Raw genomic sequence first — 17350 nt, forward strand, 5'->3', positions numbered from 1 at the left:
GGCCACACCCATGGCATATGGAGGTTCCCAGGCTAGTAGTCCAATGGAGCTGTAGCTGCTGGCCTACGCCACAGCCACAGCAACGCTAGATCCCAGTGCATCTGCAACCTACACCACAGCTCACGGCAACACCGGATCCTTAACCCACTGAGCGGGGCCAGGAATCAAACCCGAGTCCTCAAGGATGCTATTCAGATTTGTTTCCACTGAGCCACAATGGGAACTCCTAAGGTAAACTTCTTTGACTCATCCAAATTCCATGCCCAACTGGGTGGCATGCCAAGAACTGGCTCTGCGCTCAGCCTGCCCCCCACTGTCTTCCCACTTCAGAGCCATGCTGGCCCAAGGGGAGGTTCAAGTGCCCACATGCGGACACTCCCATCCACGAGTGCCACCTGCTGGCCCTTAGTCACCCCACATGGTCCTCCCTCTGAGGGAACAGGCCTGGAGTCCCACACATCAGGAGCATGATCTAAAGGTATGGGCCTGGGCTCCAAGGGGGCCCCGCAGATTCTTCATCCTGGGGGGAGAGGCACAGACAGAGAAGGTCCAGGGTAGAGCTATCTAAAGGGGGACCCATGAGAGTTCCTGCTGTGGCACAAGATTGGTGGGGCACCAGGATGCAGGTTCAATCCCCAGTCTGCACAGTGGGTTGAAGGATCTGGCATTCCTGCAGCTGCTGTGTAGGTTGCAACTGGGCTAGCATTGGACCCCTGGCCGGGGAACTCCATATGCTGTGGGGCAGCCAAAAACAAAAATAATTTTTAGTTAAAATAAAGTGGGATCCATGGCAGGAACCCCTCTCACAGGTTTAAGAGCAGAACTGGACAGATATTAAACATCTGACTACTTGATAGCCATGATTATATGAGAGCTGGGGAAAAACACAGGGTGCTCGGAAAGGGTCGCTTGAATGTGATTGTCCCCAGAGGCCTGAGATGCCTCTGGCAAAGCCGCATTGGAGGTAAGCACTAAAGAATGAAGACAAGGTGAAGAATTAAGGGAAGGGTGTCTAGTCAGAGGGAACAGCATGTGCAAAGGCTCTGAGGCATGAAGGCTTGTGGGGAGAACAAAATGTGGGAGAATTTGTGACTGGAGCCCACAGAGCCAGTGGGGATGGATGGGTGTGGGTGTTGGAGAGGCCAGCAGGGGGCGGAGTGCATGGGGGTCTGTGGTAGGACAGCGGCAGCAGGATCCTCTGGCAGGAGGGTCTTGCCGCTCCACACCCTACCTCACCCCACGCTTTTGACCTTGCCAAGAGCTTGGTGGACAGCAGATAATGTAGCAGCAGACACAGAAGTCCCAGAGTCATCACATTTTGTCACCAGGAGGAGCTTCAGAAATCACCTACTGCTGGAGTTACCATCGTGGCTCAATGGAAATGAATCCGGCTAATATCCATGAGGTTTCGGGTTCAACCCCTGGTCTCGCTCAGTGGGTGGGGGATCCAGCGTTGTTATGAGCTGTGGTGTAGGTCGCAGACGTGGCTTGGATCCCGAATTGCTGTGGCTGTGGCATGGGCCGGAAGCTGTAGCTCTGATTTCAACCCCTAGCCTGGGAACTTCTGTATGGGGTGGGTGTGGCCCTAAAAAGCAAAAAAAAAAAAAGAAGAAAAAATCATCTACTGCTAATGAGCAAATTCTTGGAGAGACAAGTTGTAACTTACTTGAGGTCACATGGCAATTGGTGGCAGGGCCTGCCTAGAGCTTCAGCCACCCAGTCTGAGCACCTACTGTGCACCCCACAAGCACAGCAGGTGCACAGCGAATATGTTTGGAATGAGTCGGGTTTTGTCTGGAGACACAAAGCTGTGGAAATTGTGTCTCCCCTCTGGCAGTGCCATCTAGTTAGGGGATAGACAAAAGTAAGTGACGGTGGCAGAGATGATAAGGGCTATCACAGGGGTCCCTCTCTCCCTCCCAGCTGATGCTGTTTCGAAATCTGGTGGCCACACCCAGCCCTCATGCAAGTGGACCCGTAAATTGCCTGTCATCCTCCTGGCAACACTGTCCTTTGCCCACAGCACCCTGTAAATGGTGATGCCCTGGCCCACTGCTCTCTCCCCTCCGCCCTCCCCTAGGGCCCTCACCCATTCCACTCTGGGGACTCAGGCACCATGCCTGCACCTGTGTCACCCAGATCTGTCACCAGCCTGAACTGCTCTCTTCTGAGTTCCAAGTGCAAATATCCACCTGCATGGGTGGCTGCCAGGAGCCCCAAGTGCAGCCTGTCTGCAACAAAATTGAAACCAGCTCTTCTCCTTTTCTCTGGGCACAGTACCTCTATGAAGCCGAGTCTCCTCCCCTTCCCTACCAGTCAGCCCCAAGGCCCTACTTTGTCTTTTTAGGGCCACACCTGCAGTATATGGAGGTTTCCAGGCTTGGGGTCTAACCAGAGCTGTAGACGCTGGCCTGAGTCACAGCCACAGCCACACCAGATCTGAGCTGCATCTGTGAATTACACCACAGCTCACAGCAACACTGGATCCTTAACCCACTGAGCAAGGCCAGGGATCGAACCGCATCCTCATGGATCCTAGTCAGGTTCGTTAACCCCTGAGACACGAAGGGAACTCCCTCAAGTTCCTACTTTCTACCTCCTAAATATTTCTCTGTCTCAGCCTCTCATCTGGATGGACTCCCCCCCACCTCCATTCCATCCTCCACTTAGCAGCCATCTGACCATGGACAGATGTGGGGATGTGGCCTCTGAGGCCCTGCCCAGCCACTCCTGCCACCTCCCTGCCACCAGCTGTGCCAATGCCTGTAGCTCCCAGAACACTCCAGGATGTTCCTTGCCTCCAGGCCGTTCCCCATCTTCTTCCCTTTCACCTGGCTAATTCCTCCTCCTCCTCTCAGCCCATGCCTGCCCCCCACACCCCTCCTCAGACCTCTCATCGGGCCCCTCTCCCTCATCACACTCGCCGTATTGTCATCGCGCGTCCATATGCTTCTCTTCCCCACCAGGCTACACACTGCCACGTCCTCAAGGTTCCTCCACGTAGTAGCCCCAGCACAACACCCTTCACTCTCATGGCCAAACATCCCAGTGTGCGGATATGCCACTTTCTTTATCCTTTCACGAATTAATGGACATTTGGATTTTCCCCCCCACTTTTTGGCTGCCATGACCAATGCTGCTGTGAGCATTCACGTACACATTTTTATGTGCACATATTTTCTTAGCCTGAGCTTCTGTAACAAAATAACATAGACTGGGGTAGCCTAAACAACAGAAATTCTTTCTCACAGTTCTAGAGGCTGCAAGTCTGAGGTCAGGGTGCCAGCACAGTGGGGCTGTGCTGAGGGCTCTCTTCCTGGATTGCAGATGGCTACCTGCTTTTTCATTTTTATTTTTTGTCATTTTAGGTCTGCACCTGTGGCATATGGAAGTTCCCAGGCTAGGGGTCAAATCAGAGCTTTAGCCACTGGCCACAGCCACACCAGATCCAAACTGCATCTGTGACCCACACCACAGCTTAAGCAACACTCGATCCTTAGCCCACTGAGCAGGGACAGGGATTGAACCTGCATCCTCATGGATACCAGTCAGATTCGTTTCAGCTGAGCCATGACAGAAAGGGAGGGAAGGAGGGGGAGACGGAAGGGAGGGAGGGGAAGGGGGAGAGGAAGTAGGGAGGGAAAAAGGGGGGGAGAGCGTGGGAAGTGGGGCGAGAGCGGAGGGGAAAGGGGGAGGCTGGGGGCCAGCTAGCTTATTTCTTTCTCTTTTTTTCTTTTGATGGCTGTGCCTGCAGCACGTGAGATCCCAGCCTAGTGGTCGAATCAGAGCTGCAGCTGCTGGCCTACGCCACAGCCACAGAAAGCAGGATCCAAGCCACGCCTGTGACTTACCACAGCTTGTGGCAATGCTGGATTCTTAACCCACTGAGAGGCGCCCAGAGATCGAAACGCATGGTCACAGAGACATCCCACTAAGACACAGTGGGAACTCCTCTTCCTCTTGTAAGGACAGTGACCCCATCATGGGAGTGCCACCGTCATGACCACCTCTAAACTGAATTATTTCCCGCCTCCAAACGCCGCCACACTGGGGATTAGATTCAACAGAAGAATGTCTTCATTTTTGGTCTTTTCTGGGGCCACACCCCCAACACATGGAGGTTCCCAGGCTAGGGGTCTAATCAGAGCTGTAGCCCCCCGACTGCACCAAAACCACAGCAACATGGGATCTGAGCCGCGTCTGAAACCTACACCACAGCTCACGACCAAAGCTGGATCCTTACCCCACTAAAGCGAGGCCAGGGATCAAACCGAAAAACTCCTGGTTCCAAGTCGGATTCGATTACCACTAAGCCAGGACTGGAACTGCTTCAACAGAAAAATGTGGAAAGGACACAAAAATTCAGTCCATTAACATTTTTTTTTTCTTTTTAGGGCCACACCTGCAGCTTATGGAAATTCTAGGCTAGCTGTAGAATTAGAGCTGTGGCTACTGGCCTCAGCCACAGCAACGCATGATCCAAGCCAAGTCAGAGAACTACACTACAGCTCACAACAACACCGGATCCCAGACCCACTAAGCGAGGCAAGGGGTCGAACCTGCATCCTCATGGATCTTAGACGGATTTGTTTCCACTGCGCCATAAGGGGAACTCCCATTGGCATCGGTTTGAAGTCCCTTGGCTGCATACCTACGAGTGGAATTGCTGGCTCACACAGGACCTCTGTCTAACTGTTGGAGGAACTGTCAGACTCCAGTCTGGGTCAAACGCTGGTCGGTCTTGCCCTCTTTCTTTGTTTCTGCGCCACACCTGAGGCACAGGGAAGGTCCCGGGCCAGGGGTCGAAGCCCAACCACACCTGCAACCTATGCCAGAGCTTCTGGCAGCAAAGCCGGATCCTTAACCCACTGAACCTGGCCAGGGATGGAACCCACATCCTCACGGAGACAAACCTCAGCGGGTTTCTTAACCCGCCGAGCCACAGAGGGAATGCCCAGGCTCTTTGCCACCTTGGCCGCATCGCTGTCCACGCCCGCCTGCGATGCGCGGAGGATTCTGGTCTCCATCAGCGGCTGCGACCTCTCTTGCAGGCCGTCATGCTCCTTCAACCCCTGCCTCCCCCACCCCTCACCCCTCACCCCCACCCGCACTGGACCTCACCACCTCCCAGGCACGATGGGGAGCCCTGAACGGCCAGCCCTCCAGCCCGGAGCTGCCACACCACACCCCCCACCCCGAGCCCCCCCGGGCCCCCCCTCGCCTCCCTGCCCCTCCTACCTGCAGGCAGACACATCTCCCCAGGGTTGCAGCGCCCCTCTTTGTCCGGAGAGCATCCACTCCGGCGGCCACGCTGCTCTCTTCCTCTCTCCGTTGCTGTGGCGGCTGGAACTCGGCAGGAAGTGGGGAGAGGCGGGTGGGCAGTCTCCTGGGAGTGCTCTCAGGACCGACACCTGCGTGGCAGGTAGGGCGAGGCTGGGCTGGGATGCAGGCCCGGCTCAGGCCTCAGCCACCCCCACAGGAAACTCTGGGGCTGGGGCACCCTCAGCGGCGTCCCCCCTCGTGACAAGCACGCCAGGCCTGCACACTGCCTCATCGACCCATCTGGTCGCGGGAGGAAGGCTGCCTGGGGCAGCGGGGGACGAGGGGAGGCGGGCTGCAAGAGTTTGGCACAGGGGCTCTCTGCCGCCCAGGGCTCATTCTGGAGAGAGGCTCAGGTGAGGGCTCCCACAGCCACGGCCACGGCCACAGCCACAGCCACAGCCACAGCCAGGGAAATCAGTGCCCCAGTGCCGGTGGCACCCAGGGCAGCCACTACAACAGCCAGCTGGCTCCTCCTCCTCACCCCTCGCTGCCCTGGCTCAATCCTCTCTCTCCCTGTACCCCCACCCCCCCACCAGACCCCTGACTTCCCCCGCCCCTAAACTCACCGGGGATTTCACATTTCCTAACTGCGGGACAGTTTGGGGTCGTCACAGCAATTTCCCTCCTGGAAGCATCCTGTCTTCCGCTGGCCTCTCCCTCCTTGCAAGCGCTGGTTCTCCCTTGCCTTGCCCCCCACCCCCAACCCTCCACCCGCCACATCCTCCTGCGTGCCCTCCCCCTCTGGCCACAACCCCTCACCCTCCTCTGCCAGGGCCAGCGCCCCGGAGGTTCCGGGGATGGGGAAGCCCCTCCTGTCCCTCTGTGCTCCCTCCCTGGGTGACACCGTCCACCCATGGCATTGGCAGCACCAGGCCCCCCGACCCTCGCACAACCTGCTTCCCTCTGTGACAGCTGTCCGTCCAAGCCTGGACTCATGATCTTCCCCAAACCTGGTCCTCCAGGGAGTTCCCTGACCCAAGAGATGGCTCCATCACCCCCACTGCAGGCGGATGAGCCAGAAACCTGGGAGCCAAGCCTTCTCCCCCATTGCCTACCACCCCCATGTCTCCACCCGCCATACCTGATCTGAGGCCAAGTCCAGTCCGTCCTGCTTCTCTGATCCAGCCACTCGTCTCCACCACGAGGGCCCCACCGAGTCTCAGGGCCAACCTCACCTGCCGGGACCACTGCAGCGCCCTCCCCGCCTGCTCCTCTTCCCACATCCTCTTTGCCCCCACCCAGCCATCCTCATTTCGGCTATTTATTCCCCCAACCCGGCACTTTTTTTTTTTTTTTTTTTTTTTTTTAGGGCCCCAGGTGTGGCATATGGAAGTTCCCAGGCTCGGGGTTGAATTGGAGCTGCAGTTGCCAGCCTACACCACGGCCACAGCCACGCCAGATCTGAGCCACCCATGTGCGACCTGCGCTGCAGCTTGTGGCAAGGCTCCATCCTTCACCCACTGAGCGAGGCCAGGGATGGAACCCGCATCCTCAGGGATCCTAGTCGGGGTGGTTCCTGCTGAGCCACGCTGGGAACTCCCTTTCCATCCTCATTGTCAAACACAAACGGATTTGCCTATCATCCTGCTTACAAACCTCTCCACTCCTCTCGAGAAAAGAGCCCAAGCTCTGACAGGGCCTCAGCGTCACTTGGCCCCCGCCTGTCCCTCAGCTTCCCCTCCCTCTGCGGTACCGCTCAGAGGGGCAGAGCACAGGCTCTGGAGCCAGGCTGCCTGCACTCACATCTGAGCTCCACCCACGAGGCCCCTGCCAGGGGATTCTGGGTACCTGGCGCCTCCTGCTGTGTTCGGGATTCCTCCTCTGGAACATGGGGGTGCTCATGGCCCCAGCAAGGTCACAGGGGGGTTGTGAGGATGACCTGAGCGATCGCTCTGGAGGCTCTGAGGACAGAGCCTGGCCAGAGGAAACGCTCGGTAAGCCCTTGCTGGGCCTGGTGCTTTACTTGCTCTCCTGGTTTCTGCGCTGCAGCGCCACGGACCTCCCACTGGGTTCCCAGATGTGTCATGGTCCCTCCTGCCCCAGGACCTTTGCATGGGCTCTGCCCTCTCTGCACGTCTCTCTCCTCCCTTTGCTCAGTCCTCGTTTAGCATCCTGCTCAGGTGACCCTTCCTCGGGCAGCTCCTCTGAATACCCAGCGAGGTCTGCTTTCTTTGTTACACCCCACCAGAGAGAGCCCCAAGTGCCTCTCTTATCACAGCCTGTCACTTTACCATCCTGTACCCTGGTCAAGTATCGCTATCTACCCGCCCCCCTGCCAGGATACTCTAAGCCCCAGGAGGGTGAGGACTCTGTCGTTGCTCACCTTTGTAAGCCTGGCACCTAGCAACGTGCCTGGCACATGACAGGTACTCCGGAGACCACTTGCTGATGAGCCGATAGACGAGAAGGCAGGGTTCAAACCCCAGCTCTGCCGTCAAGTGACCTCGGCCAGACTGTGCACCTCCGCGTGCTCGTCTGGACAGTCAGGACATTCACGCTTTCCTTGGGGACGGCTTCTTCTTTTTTTCCTTTTAGGGCCGAACCCTTGGCACATGGGAGGTCCCAGGCTAGGGGTCGAATAAGACCTGCAGGTGCCAGCCCACCCCACAGCCACAGCCACAGCCACAGCCACAGCCACGCCAGGTCTGAGCTGCATCTGAGACCTACACCACAGCTCCTGCATCGCCGGATCCTTACCCCACTGAACAGGGCCAGGGATCGAACCCTCAACCTCATGGGTGCTAGTCGGGTTTGTTACCACGGAGCCATGATGGCAACTCCCTAAAGGGATCTTCTTTTTTTCTTCAAGATTGAACCCCACGAGGATATTGAGGATGAAGATGGCAGAACAGAAGGACTGGAGCTCAACTTCTCTCCTAAAAACAACAAAATTCACAACTAAGTTCTGAGCAGTCTTCACCCAAATGGACTGGAAACCTTAAAAGAGATATCTACCCCAGAAGAAAAAGAGGAGGACGCATCGAGAGGTGGTAGGAGGGGCAAGTTCGCGATATAAACAACCCCATACCTCCTGGGTGGGAAGCTCCACAGCCTGGACACTAACTGGTTCACAGAGACTCACCTACAGGAGTGAGAGTTCTGAGCCCCACATCAAACTCTCACGTGTGGGGATCTGGCACTGGGAGAAAGAGCCCCTGGAGCATCTAGCATTGAAGCCCAGTGGGACTTGTGCGCAGGAACTCCATGGGTCTGGGGGAAACAGAGACTCCATTCTTAAAAGGCACACACAGACTTTCACGGGCACTGGGTCCCAAGGGCAAAGCAAACTCTCCATAGGGATCTGGGTCAAACCTGACTGCAGTTCTTGGAGGACATCCTGGGAAAACAGGAGTGAGCGTGGCCTGTTGTGAGGGAAGGACACTGAAAGCAAAGCTCTCAGGAATATTCAGCAGCCTGCCTTTCTCTGGAGGTGGCCATTTTGGGAAAATCTAGCCCCACCCAAGCCAGTCAGCTGCTGAGAAGCCCCAGGGCAAACAACAGTCCAGGTGGGATCCCAGCCCCGCCCCTCAGTAAACAGGCTACTGAAAGACCCCTCAGGCACACAGCTGCCTCTAATCCCATCCAGGGACTAAGCCCCACCCACCAGAGGGGATTAGAATCGGCTCCACCTACCAGTGGGCAGGCATCAGCCCCTCCCATCAGGTAGCCTACAGCAAGCCCCCCAGACTGGCTTCAGCCACGGGGGGGGGCAGACCTCAGAAGTAAGAGAGGCTACAACTCTATTATCTGTAAAAAGGCCACCACACCAAAAACCTATAAAAATGAAAGGACAGAGAACTATAACTCAGAGGACGGAGAAAGGAAAAAAACCCAGAAAATCTGCTAAGTGATGAGGAGATTCTCAGCCTCCAGGAAAAAGACTTTAGACTGTTGATGCTGAAGGTGATGCAAGACATTGGAAGTAAACTGGAGGCAAAGATGGATAACTTACATGGAACCACTGAACAAAGAGATACAAGACATAAAACTTAAGCAAGAAGAGATGCAAAATACAAATTCACTAGAAGCAGCTAACAGCAGAATACAGGAGGCAGAAGAAGGAATAAGCGCGGTGGAGGACAGATTAGTGGAAATTACGGATGCGGAACAGAAAAGAGAAAAAAGACTGAAAAGAAATGGAGAGAGTCTCAGAGAACTCTGGGACAACGTGAAAGGCACCAACATCCGTATCATAGGGGTACCAGAAGGAGAAGAGAGAGAGAAGGGGACAGAAAAATACTTCAAGAGATAACAGCCGAAAACTTCCCTGACATGGGAAAGGAATCACTCACTCAACTCCAGGACGCACAACGAGTACCATATAAAATAAACCTAAGGAGGAATACACCGAGACACATACTAATCAAACTGACCAAAATTAAAGACAAAGAGAAAATCTTGAAAGCAGCCAGGGGAAAGAAACAAATAACACACAAGGGAACCCCAATAAGGTTAGCGGCAGATTTTTCAGCAGAAACTCTGCAGGCCAGAAGGGAGTGGCATGATATACTTAACGTGATGAAAGGAAAAAACCTCCAACCAAGATTACTCTACCCAGCAAGGCTCTCATTCAGATTTGAAAGAGAAATCAAAACCTTCACAGATAAGCAAAAGCTGAGCGAATTCAGCAACACTAAACCAGCCTTACAACAAATACGACAGGAACTTCTCTAGGCAGAAAAGAACAAGAGGAGAAGGAAGGAAAAAAGAGCAGCAAAACAAATCCAAAGCAATTAATAAAATGGCAATAAGAACATACATATCAATAATCACCTTAAACGTGAATGGACTAAACGCCCCAACCAAGAGACATAGACTGGCTGAATGGATACAAAAACAAGGCCCATATATGTGCTGTCTTCAAGAGACCCACTTCACTTCTAGGGACACACACACGTTGAAAGTGAGAGGATGGAAGAAAATATTTCACACAAACAGGGATCAAAAGAAAGCTGGAGTAGCACTACTCATGTCAGGCAAAATAGACTTTAAAATGAAGAATATTTTAAGGGACAAAGAAGGACATTACATAATGATCAAAGGATCAATCCAAGAAGATGATACAACAATTCTAAATATCTACCCACCCAACACGGGTTCACCACCATACATACATAAGGCAACTGCTAACAACCTTAACAGGAGAAGTCGACAATAACACAGTCATAGTGGGGGACCTTAACGCCCCACTTACAGCAATGGACAGATCAACCAGACAGAAAATCAATAAGGAAACACAGGCCCGGAATGATGCATTAAACCAGATGGACATAAGACATATTGATAGGACATTCCATCCAAAAGCAACAGAATACACATTCTTCTCAAGTGCACATCGAACATCCTCTACGATTGATCACATCCTGGGCCACAAATCCAACCTCGGTAACTTTAAGAAAATTGAAGTCATGTCAAGCATCTTTTCTGACGACAATGCTACACGACTAGAAACCAACAACAAGAAAAAAACTGCAGAAAACACAAACACGTGCAGACTAAACAACATGCTACTAAACAACCAATGGATCACTGAAGAAAGCAAAGAGGAAATTTAAAAATACCTAGCAGCAAATGACAACAAAGATACGACACTCCAAAACCCATGGGATGCAGCAAAAGCCGTTCTGAGAGGAAAGTTTATAGCAATACAAGCCCACCTCAGGAAACAAGAAAAAGCTCAGACAAACAAGCTAACTTTCCATCTCAAGCAGCTCGAGAGAGAAGAACAGACAAGACCTAAAGCTAGTACAAGGAAAGAAATCATAAAGATCAGAGCAGAAATCAATGAACTAGAAACAAAGGAAACCATAGAAAAGATCAATGAAACAAAAAGCTGGTTCTTTGAAAAGAGCAACAAAATTGATAAACCCCTAGCCAGACTGATCAGGCAAAAAAGAGAGAGGACTCAATAAAATTAGAAATGAAAAAGGAGAAGTAACAACGGACATCACAGAAATACAAAGGATCATAAGACACTACCACATGCAACTATATGCCAAGAAAACGGAAAACCTAGAACAAATGGACAAATTCTTAGAAAAGTACCATCTTCCAAGACTAAACCAAGATGAAACAGAAAAGATGAATGGCCCCATCACAAGAACGGAAATTGAAACTGCGATCAAAAAACTGCCAACAAGGGAGTTCCCGCCGTGGCTCAGTGGTTAATGAATCCGACTAGGAACCATGAGGTTGCGGGTTCGATCCCTGGCCTTGCTCAGTGGGTTGAGGATCCGGCATTGCCGTGAGCTGTGGTGTAGGTTGCAGATGCAGCTCGGATCCCGCATGGCTGTGGCTTTGGTGTAGGCTGGCGGCTACAGCTCCGATTCGACCCCTAGCCTGGGAACCTCCATATGCCGCGGAAGCACAAACTTCCAACAAACACAAGTCCAGGACCAGATGGCTTCACAGGCAAATTCCATCAAACATTTAGAGAAGAGCTAACACCTCTCCTTCTGAAACTATTACAAAAACTTGCAGAGGAAGGGATACTCCCAAACTCATTCTATGAGGCCACCATCACGCTGATACCAAAACCAGACAAAGATACCACAAAAAAAGAAAACTACAGGCCAATTTCACTGATGAACATCAGTGCAAAAATCCTCAACAAAATACTAGCAAACCGCATCCAACATTGAACACATTAAAAGAATTGTACATCATGATCAAGTGGGATTTATCCCAGGGATGCAAGGGTTCTTCAATACCCGCAAATCCATCAGTGTGATACACCACATTAACAAACTGAAGAAGAAAAACCATATGATCCTCTCAATCACTAGATGCAGAAAAAGCCTTTGACAAAATCCAACACCCATTTCTGATAAAAAAAAAAAAAACCCTTCAGAAAGTGGGCCTAACAGGAACCTACCTCAACATGGTAAAGGCCATATATGACAAACCCACAGCGAACATCATTCTCAATGGTGAAAAGCTGAGAGAATTCCCACTGAGATCAGGAGCAAGACAAGGATGTCCACTCTCGCCTTTACTCTTCCACATGGTTTTGGAAGTCCTAGCCACAGCAGTCAGAGAAGTAAAAGAAATAAAAGGAATCCAACTTGGAAAGGAAGAAGTAAAACTATCCCTATTTGCAGATGACACGATACTATACCTAGACAACCCTAAAGACTCTACCAGAAAACTGTTAAAATTGGCATCCACGAATTTGGCAAAGTCGCAGGATACAAAATGCATGCACAGAAATCAACGGCATGTCTATACACTAACAATGAAAGAGCAGAAAAAGAAATTAGGGAAGCAATCCCGTTTACCATCGCATCCAAAAGAATAAAACACCTACCTAAAGAGTAAACCTACCTAAAGAGACAAAGGACCTGTACTCTGAAAACTATAAGACACTGATGAAAGAAATCAAAGATGACACACAAATAGATGGAAAGATATACCAGGCTCGTGGACTGGAAGGGTTAATGTTATCAAAATGACTACGCTACCTAAGGCAATCTACAGATTCAGTGCAATCCCTATCAAATTACCAAGGACATTTTGCACAGAACTCGAATAAAATATTTTAACGTTGGTTTGGGAGCACCAAAGACCCAGAATAGCCAAACACATCCTGAAAAAGAAAAATGGAGCTGGAGGAATCAGGCTCCCGGACTCCAGACGATACTACAAAGCAACCGTCATCAAAACCGCATGGTGCTGGCACAAAGACAGAAATATAGATCAGTGGAACAGGGTAGAAAGCCCAGAATTCAACCCACGCACCTACAGCCAACTCATCCATGACAAAGGAGGCCAGGGTATACAATGGAGAAAGGACAGCCTGTTCAATAAGTGGTGCTGGGAAAACTGGACAGCCACATGGAAAAGAATGAAATTAGAGCACTCCCTGACACCATACACAAAAACAAACTCCAAATGGATTAAAGACCTAGATATAAGACCAGGCACTATAAAACTCTTAGGGGAAAACGCAGGCCAAACACTCTCTGACAAACGACAGCAACATCTTCTCAGATCCACCTCTTAGAGGAATGACAGTAAAAACAAACATAAACAAATGGGACCTAATCAAACTTCAAAGTTTCTGCACAGCAAAGGAAACCCTAAACAACACGAAAAGACAACCCACAGAATGGGAGACAATCTTTGCAAGTGAATCCACTGACAAGGGATTCATCTCCAAAGTTCATAAACACCTTCTGCAGCTCCATACCAAAAAACAAACAAACAAACAAAAAAAAAAAACAAACAACACCATCAAAACCTGGGCAGAAGATCTAAACAGACAGTTCTCCAAAGAAGACATACAGATGGCCAAGAAACACATGAAAAGATGTTCAACATCACTCCTTATTAGAGAGATGCAAATCAAAACCACGATGAGGTACCACCTGACCCCAGCCAGAATGGCCATCATCCGAAAGTCTACAAACAATAAGTGCTGGAGAGGCTGTGGAGAAAAAGGAACCCGAGTTCACTGTTGGTGGGATTGTAAATTGGTGCAACCACTGTGGAAAGCAGCATGGAGATTCCTCAGAAAACTAAACATAGAACTACCATTTGATCCAGCAAGCCCACTCCTGGGCACCTATCCAGAGAAAACCACAACTCGCAAAGACACATGTACTCCAGTGTTCATTGCAGCACTCTTTGCAATAGCCAAGACATGGAAACAACCTCAATGTCCATCGACAGAGGAGTGGATCCAGAAGGGGTGGTACATATACACAATGGAATGTTACTCGGCCACGAAAAGGAACGAAATACCGGCATTTTTAGCAACATGGATGGACCTAGAAATTATCATGCTAAGTGAAGTCAGCCATACAATGAGACACCAACATCCAATGCTTTCACTGACACGTGGAAGCTGAAAAAAGGACAGACGGAACGTCTTTGCGGAACAGACGCTGACTCACAGACATTGAAAAACTTATGGTCTCCAGAGGAGACAGTTTGGGGGGTGGGGCGATGTGCTTGGGCTGTGGGATGGAAATCCTGTGAGACTAGATTGTTATGATCATTATACAACTACAGATGTGATCAATTCATTTGAGTAATTAAAAAAAAAAAAGATTGAACCCCATGAATATATATTTGTGACACCCAGGAAGAAATCTGCAGATACCTGCAAACACACTTTCACTGAGGTTTATGAAACGTGTTACACATTCAAGGAGCTTCTGTCAGTAGTTGGCTATACCACTCCCGGGCTGCATTCTTGGGAAATTACAACTCCAAGTGAAATGTCTTACTGAAACAGGAGTAAAAATGTAGCAGGTGGAAAACGTGCATTTCAATGCTTTTTAGCCTTGGAACATCATAGAGAGGAGCCCAGTCATTGAAATGATCCCTTTTGGCGTGACATGGAAAAGTGTTCAAATATGGTTTTCACACATAACTGTATCTAGACAAGAAACTCCCTGTGTCTTTTAACATTTTTTAGGAGTTCCCATCGTGGCCCAGTGGTTAACGAATCCGACTAGGAACCATGAGGTTGTGGGATCGATCCCTGCCCTTGCTCAGTGGGTTAACGATCCGGCATTGCCCTGAGCTGTGGTGTAGGTCGCAGATGCGGCTCGGATCCCTCGTTGCTGTGGCTCTGGCATAGGCCAGGGGCTACAGCTCTGATTCGACCCCTAGCATGGGAACCTCCATATGCCGAGGGAGCGGCCCAAGAAATGGCAAAAAGACACACACACAAAAATAATAATGATTTGTTTTAAGTAAAAACATTTTATTTCCCTTTCTTTTGTCCACACCCAGGGTGTGTGCAAGTTCCCAGACCAGGATTTGAACCGGAGCCACGGCAGGGACAATTCTGAGCCCTTAACTGAAAGGCTGCCAGGGAACTCACCCCTCCTACCAAATTTATTTCCAGATTACAAAATTCGTCTTTTTTTTTTTTTCTTTTTAGGGAACCAGTTATGGCATATGAAAGTTCCCAGGCTAGGGGTTGAATGGGAGCTGCTGCTGCCAGCATGGCATCACAGGATCGAAGCTGAGTCTGCGACCTACACCACAGCTCAGGGCAGCACTGGATCCCCGACCCACTGAGCGAGGCCAGGGGTCGAACCCGCATCTTCAAGGATACTACTCTGATAGGTTGCCGCTGCGCCAAAATGGGAATTCCCTGTGGCATCCACTTGAATTCGCTTGGCTGCATACCTAGGAGTGGAATTGCTGGCTCACACAGGACCTCTGTCTAACTGTTGGAGGAACTGTCAGACTCCAGTCTGGGTCAAACGCTGGTCGGTCTTGCCCTCTTTCTTTGTTTCTGGGCCACACCTGAGGCACAGGGAAGGTCCCGGGCCAGGGGTCGAAGCCCAACCACACCTGCACCCTATGCCAGAGCTTCTGGCAGCAAAGCCAGATCCTTAACCCACTGAACAAGGCCAGGGATGGAACCCACATCCTCACGGAGACAAAGCTCAGCGGGTTTCTTAACCCGCCGAGCCACAGAGGGAATGCCCAGGCTCTTTGCCACCTTGGCCACATCGCTGTCCACGCCCGCCTGCGGTGCGCGGAGGATTCTGGTCTCCATCAGCGCCTGCGACCTCTCTTGCAGGCCGTCATGCTCCTTCAACCCCTGCCTCCCCCACCCCTCACCCCTCACCCCCACCCGCACTGGACCTCACCACCTCCCAGGCACGATGGGGAGCCCTGAACGGCCAGCCCTCCAGCCCGGAGCTGCCACACCACACCCCCCACCCCGAGCCCCCCCCGGGCCCCCCCTCGCCTCCCTGCCCCTCCTACCTGCAGGCAGACACATCTCCCCAGGGTTGCAGCTCCCCTCTTTGTCCGGAGAGCATCCACTCCGGCGGCCACGCTGCTCTCTTCCTCTCTCCGTTGCTGTGGCGGGTGGAACTCGGCAGGAAGTGGGGAGAGGCGGGTGGGCAGTTTCCTGGGAGTGCTCTCAGGACCGACACCTGTGTGGCAGGTAGGGCGAGGCTGGGCTGGGATGCAGGCCCGGCTCAGGCCTCAGCCACCCCCACAGGAAACTCTGGGGCTGGGGCACCCTCAGCGGCGTCCCCCCTTGTGACAAGCACGCCAGGCCTGCACACTGCCTCATCGACCCATCTGGTCGCGGGAGGAAGGCTGCCTGGGGCAGCGAGGGACGAGGGGAGGCGGGCTGCAAGAGTTTGGCACAGGGGCTCTCTGCCGCCCAGGGCTCATTCTGGAGAGAGGCTCAGGTGAGGGCTCCCACAGCCACAGCCACAGCCACAGCCACAGCCGGGGAAATCAGTGCCCCAGTGCCAGTGGCACCCAGGGCAGCCACTACAACAGCCAGCTGGCTCCTCCTCCTCACCCCTCGCTGCCCTGGCTCAATCCTCACTCTCCCTGTGCCCCCACCCCCCCCCACCAGACCCCTGACTTCCCCCGCCCCTAAACTCACCGGGGATTTCACATTTCCTAACCGCGGGACAGTTTGGGGTCGTCACAGCAATTTCCCTCCTGGAAGCATCCTGTCTTCCGCTGGCCTCTCCCTCCTTGCAAGCGCTGGTTCTCCCTTGCCTTGCCCCCCCCACCCCCACCCCGCCACATCCTCCTGCGTGCCCTCCCCCTCTGGCCACAGCCCCTCACCCTCCTCTGCCAGGGCCAGCGCCCCTCCTGTCCCTCTGTGCTCCCTCCCTGGGTGACACCGTCCACCCATGGCATTGGCAGCACCAGGCCCCCCGACCCTCGCACAACCTGCTTCCCTCTGCGACAGCCGTCGGTCCAAGCCTGGACTCATGATCTTCCCCAAACCTGGTCCTCCAGGGAGTTCCCTGACCCAAGAGATGGCTCCATCACCCCCACTGCAGGCGGATGAGCCAGAAACCTGGGAGCTAAGCCTTCTCCCCCATTGCCTACCACCCCCATGTCTCCACCCGCCATACCTGATCTGAGGCCAAGTCCAGTCCCTCCTGCTTCTCTGATCCAGCCACTCGTCTCCACCACGAGGGCCCCACCGAGTCTCAGGGCCAACCTCACCTGCCGGGACCACTGCAGCGCCCTCCCCGCCTACTCCTCTTCCCACATCCTCTTTGCCCCCACCCAGCCATCCTCATTT

General features: G+C 52.5%; 2 long non-coding RNA genes across 3 annotated transcripts; one reads left to right on the top strand and one right to left on the bottom strand.

Annotated features, from left to right (window-relative positions):
• LOC146398083 (uncharacterized) lies at positions 1–9095 on the top strand. Its single transcript, XR_014821054.1, has 4 exons — positions 1–231; positions 331–478; positions 3755–4734; positions 8132–9095. It is a non-coding gene; the product is annotated as an uncharacterized LOC146398083 (long non-coding RNA).
• LOC146398084 (uncharacterized) lies at positions 998–17312 on the bottom strand. 2 transcript variants are annotated; one of them, XR_014821055.1, is made up of 6 exons: positions 7646–8198; positions 7111–7236; positions 6404–6822; positions 6205–6292; positions 5239–5411; positions 998–1585 (listed from the first exon to the last, which is right to left on the bottom strand). It is a non-coding gene; the product is annotated as an uncharacterized LOC146398084 (long non-coding RNA). The 2 variants fall into 2 exon arrangements; XR_014821056.1 differs by lacking the exons at positions 998–1585; positions 6205–6292; positions 6404–6822 and adding exons at positions 16054–16226; positions 17178–17312.
• Between the last annotated feature and the right edge of the window lie 38 nt (positions 17313–17350).

The sequence above is a fragment of the Sus scrofa genome, chromosome 12 (genome assembly GCF_054392235.1).
Source record: "Sus scrofa isolate SSC_HxYL_T2T_F1_AM1 chromosome 12, Sscrofa_HxYL_maternal_Yorkshire_Landrace_v2.0, whole genome shotgun sequence".
Classification (NCBI taxonomy): Eukaryota; Metazoa; Chordata; class Mammalia; order Artiodactyla; family Suidae; genus Sus; species Sus scrofa.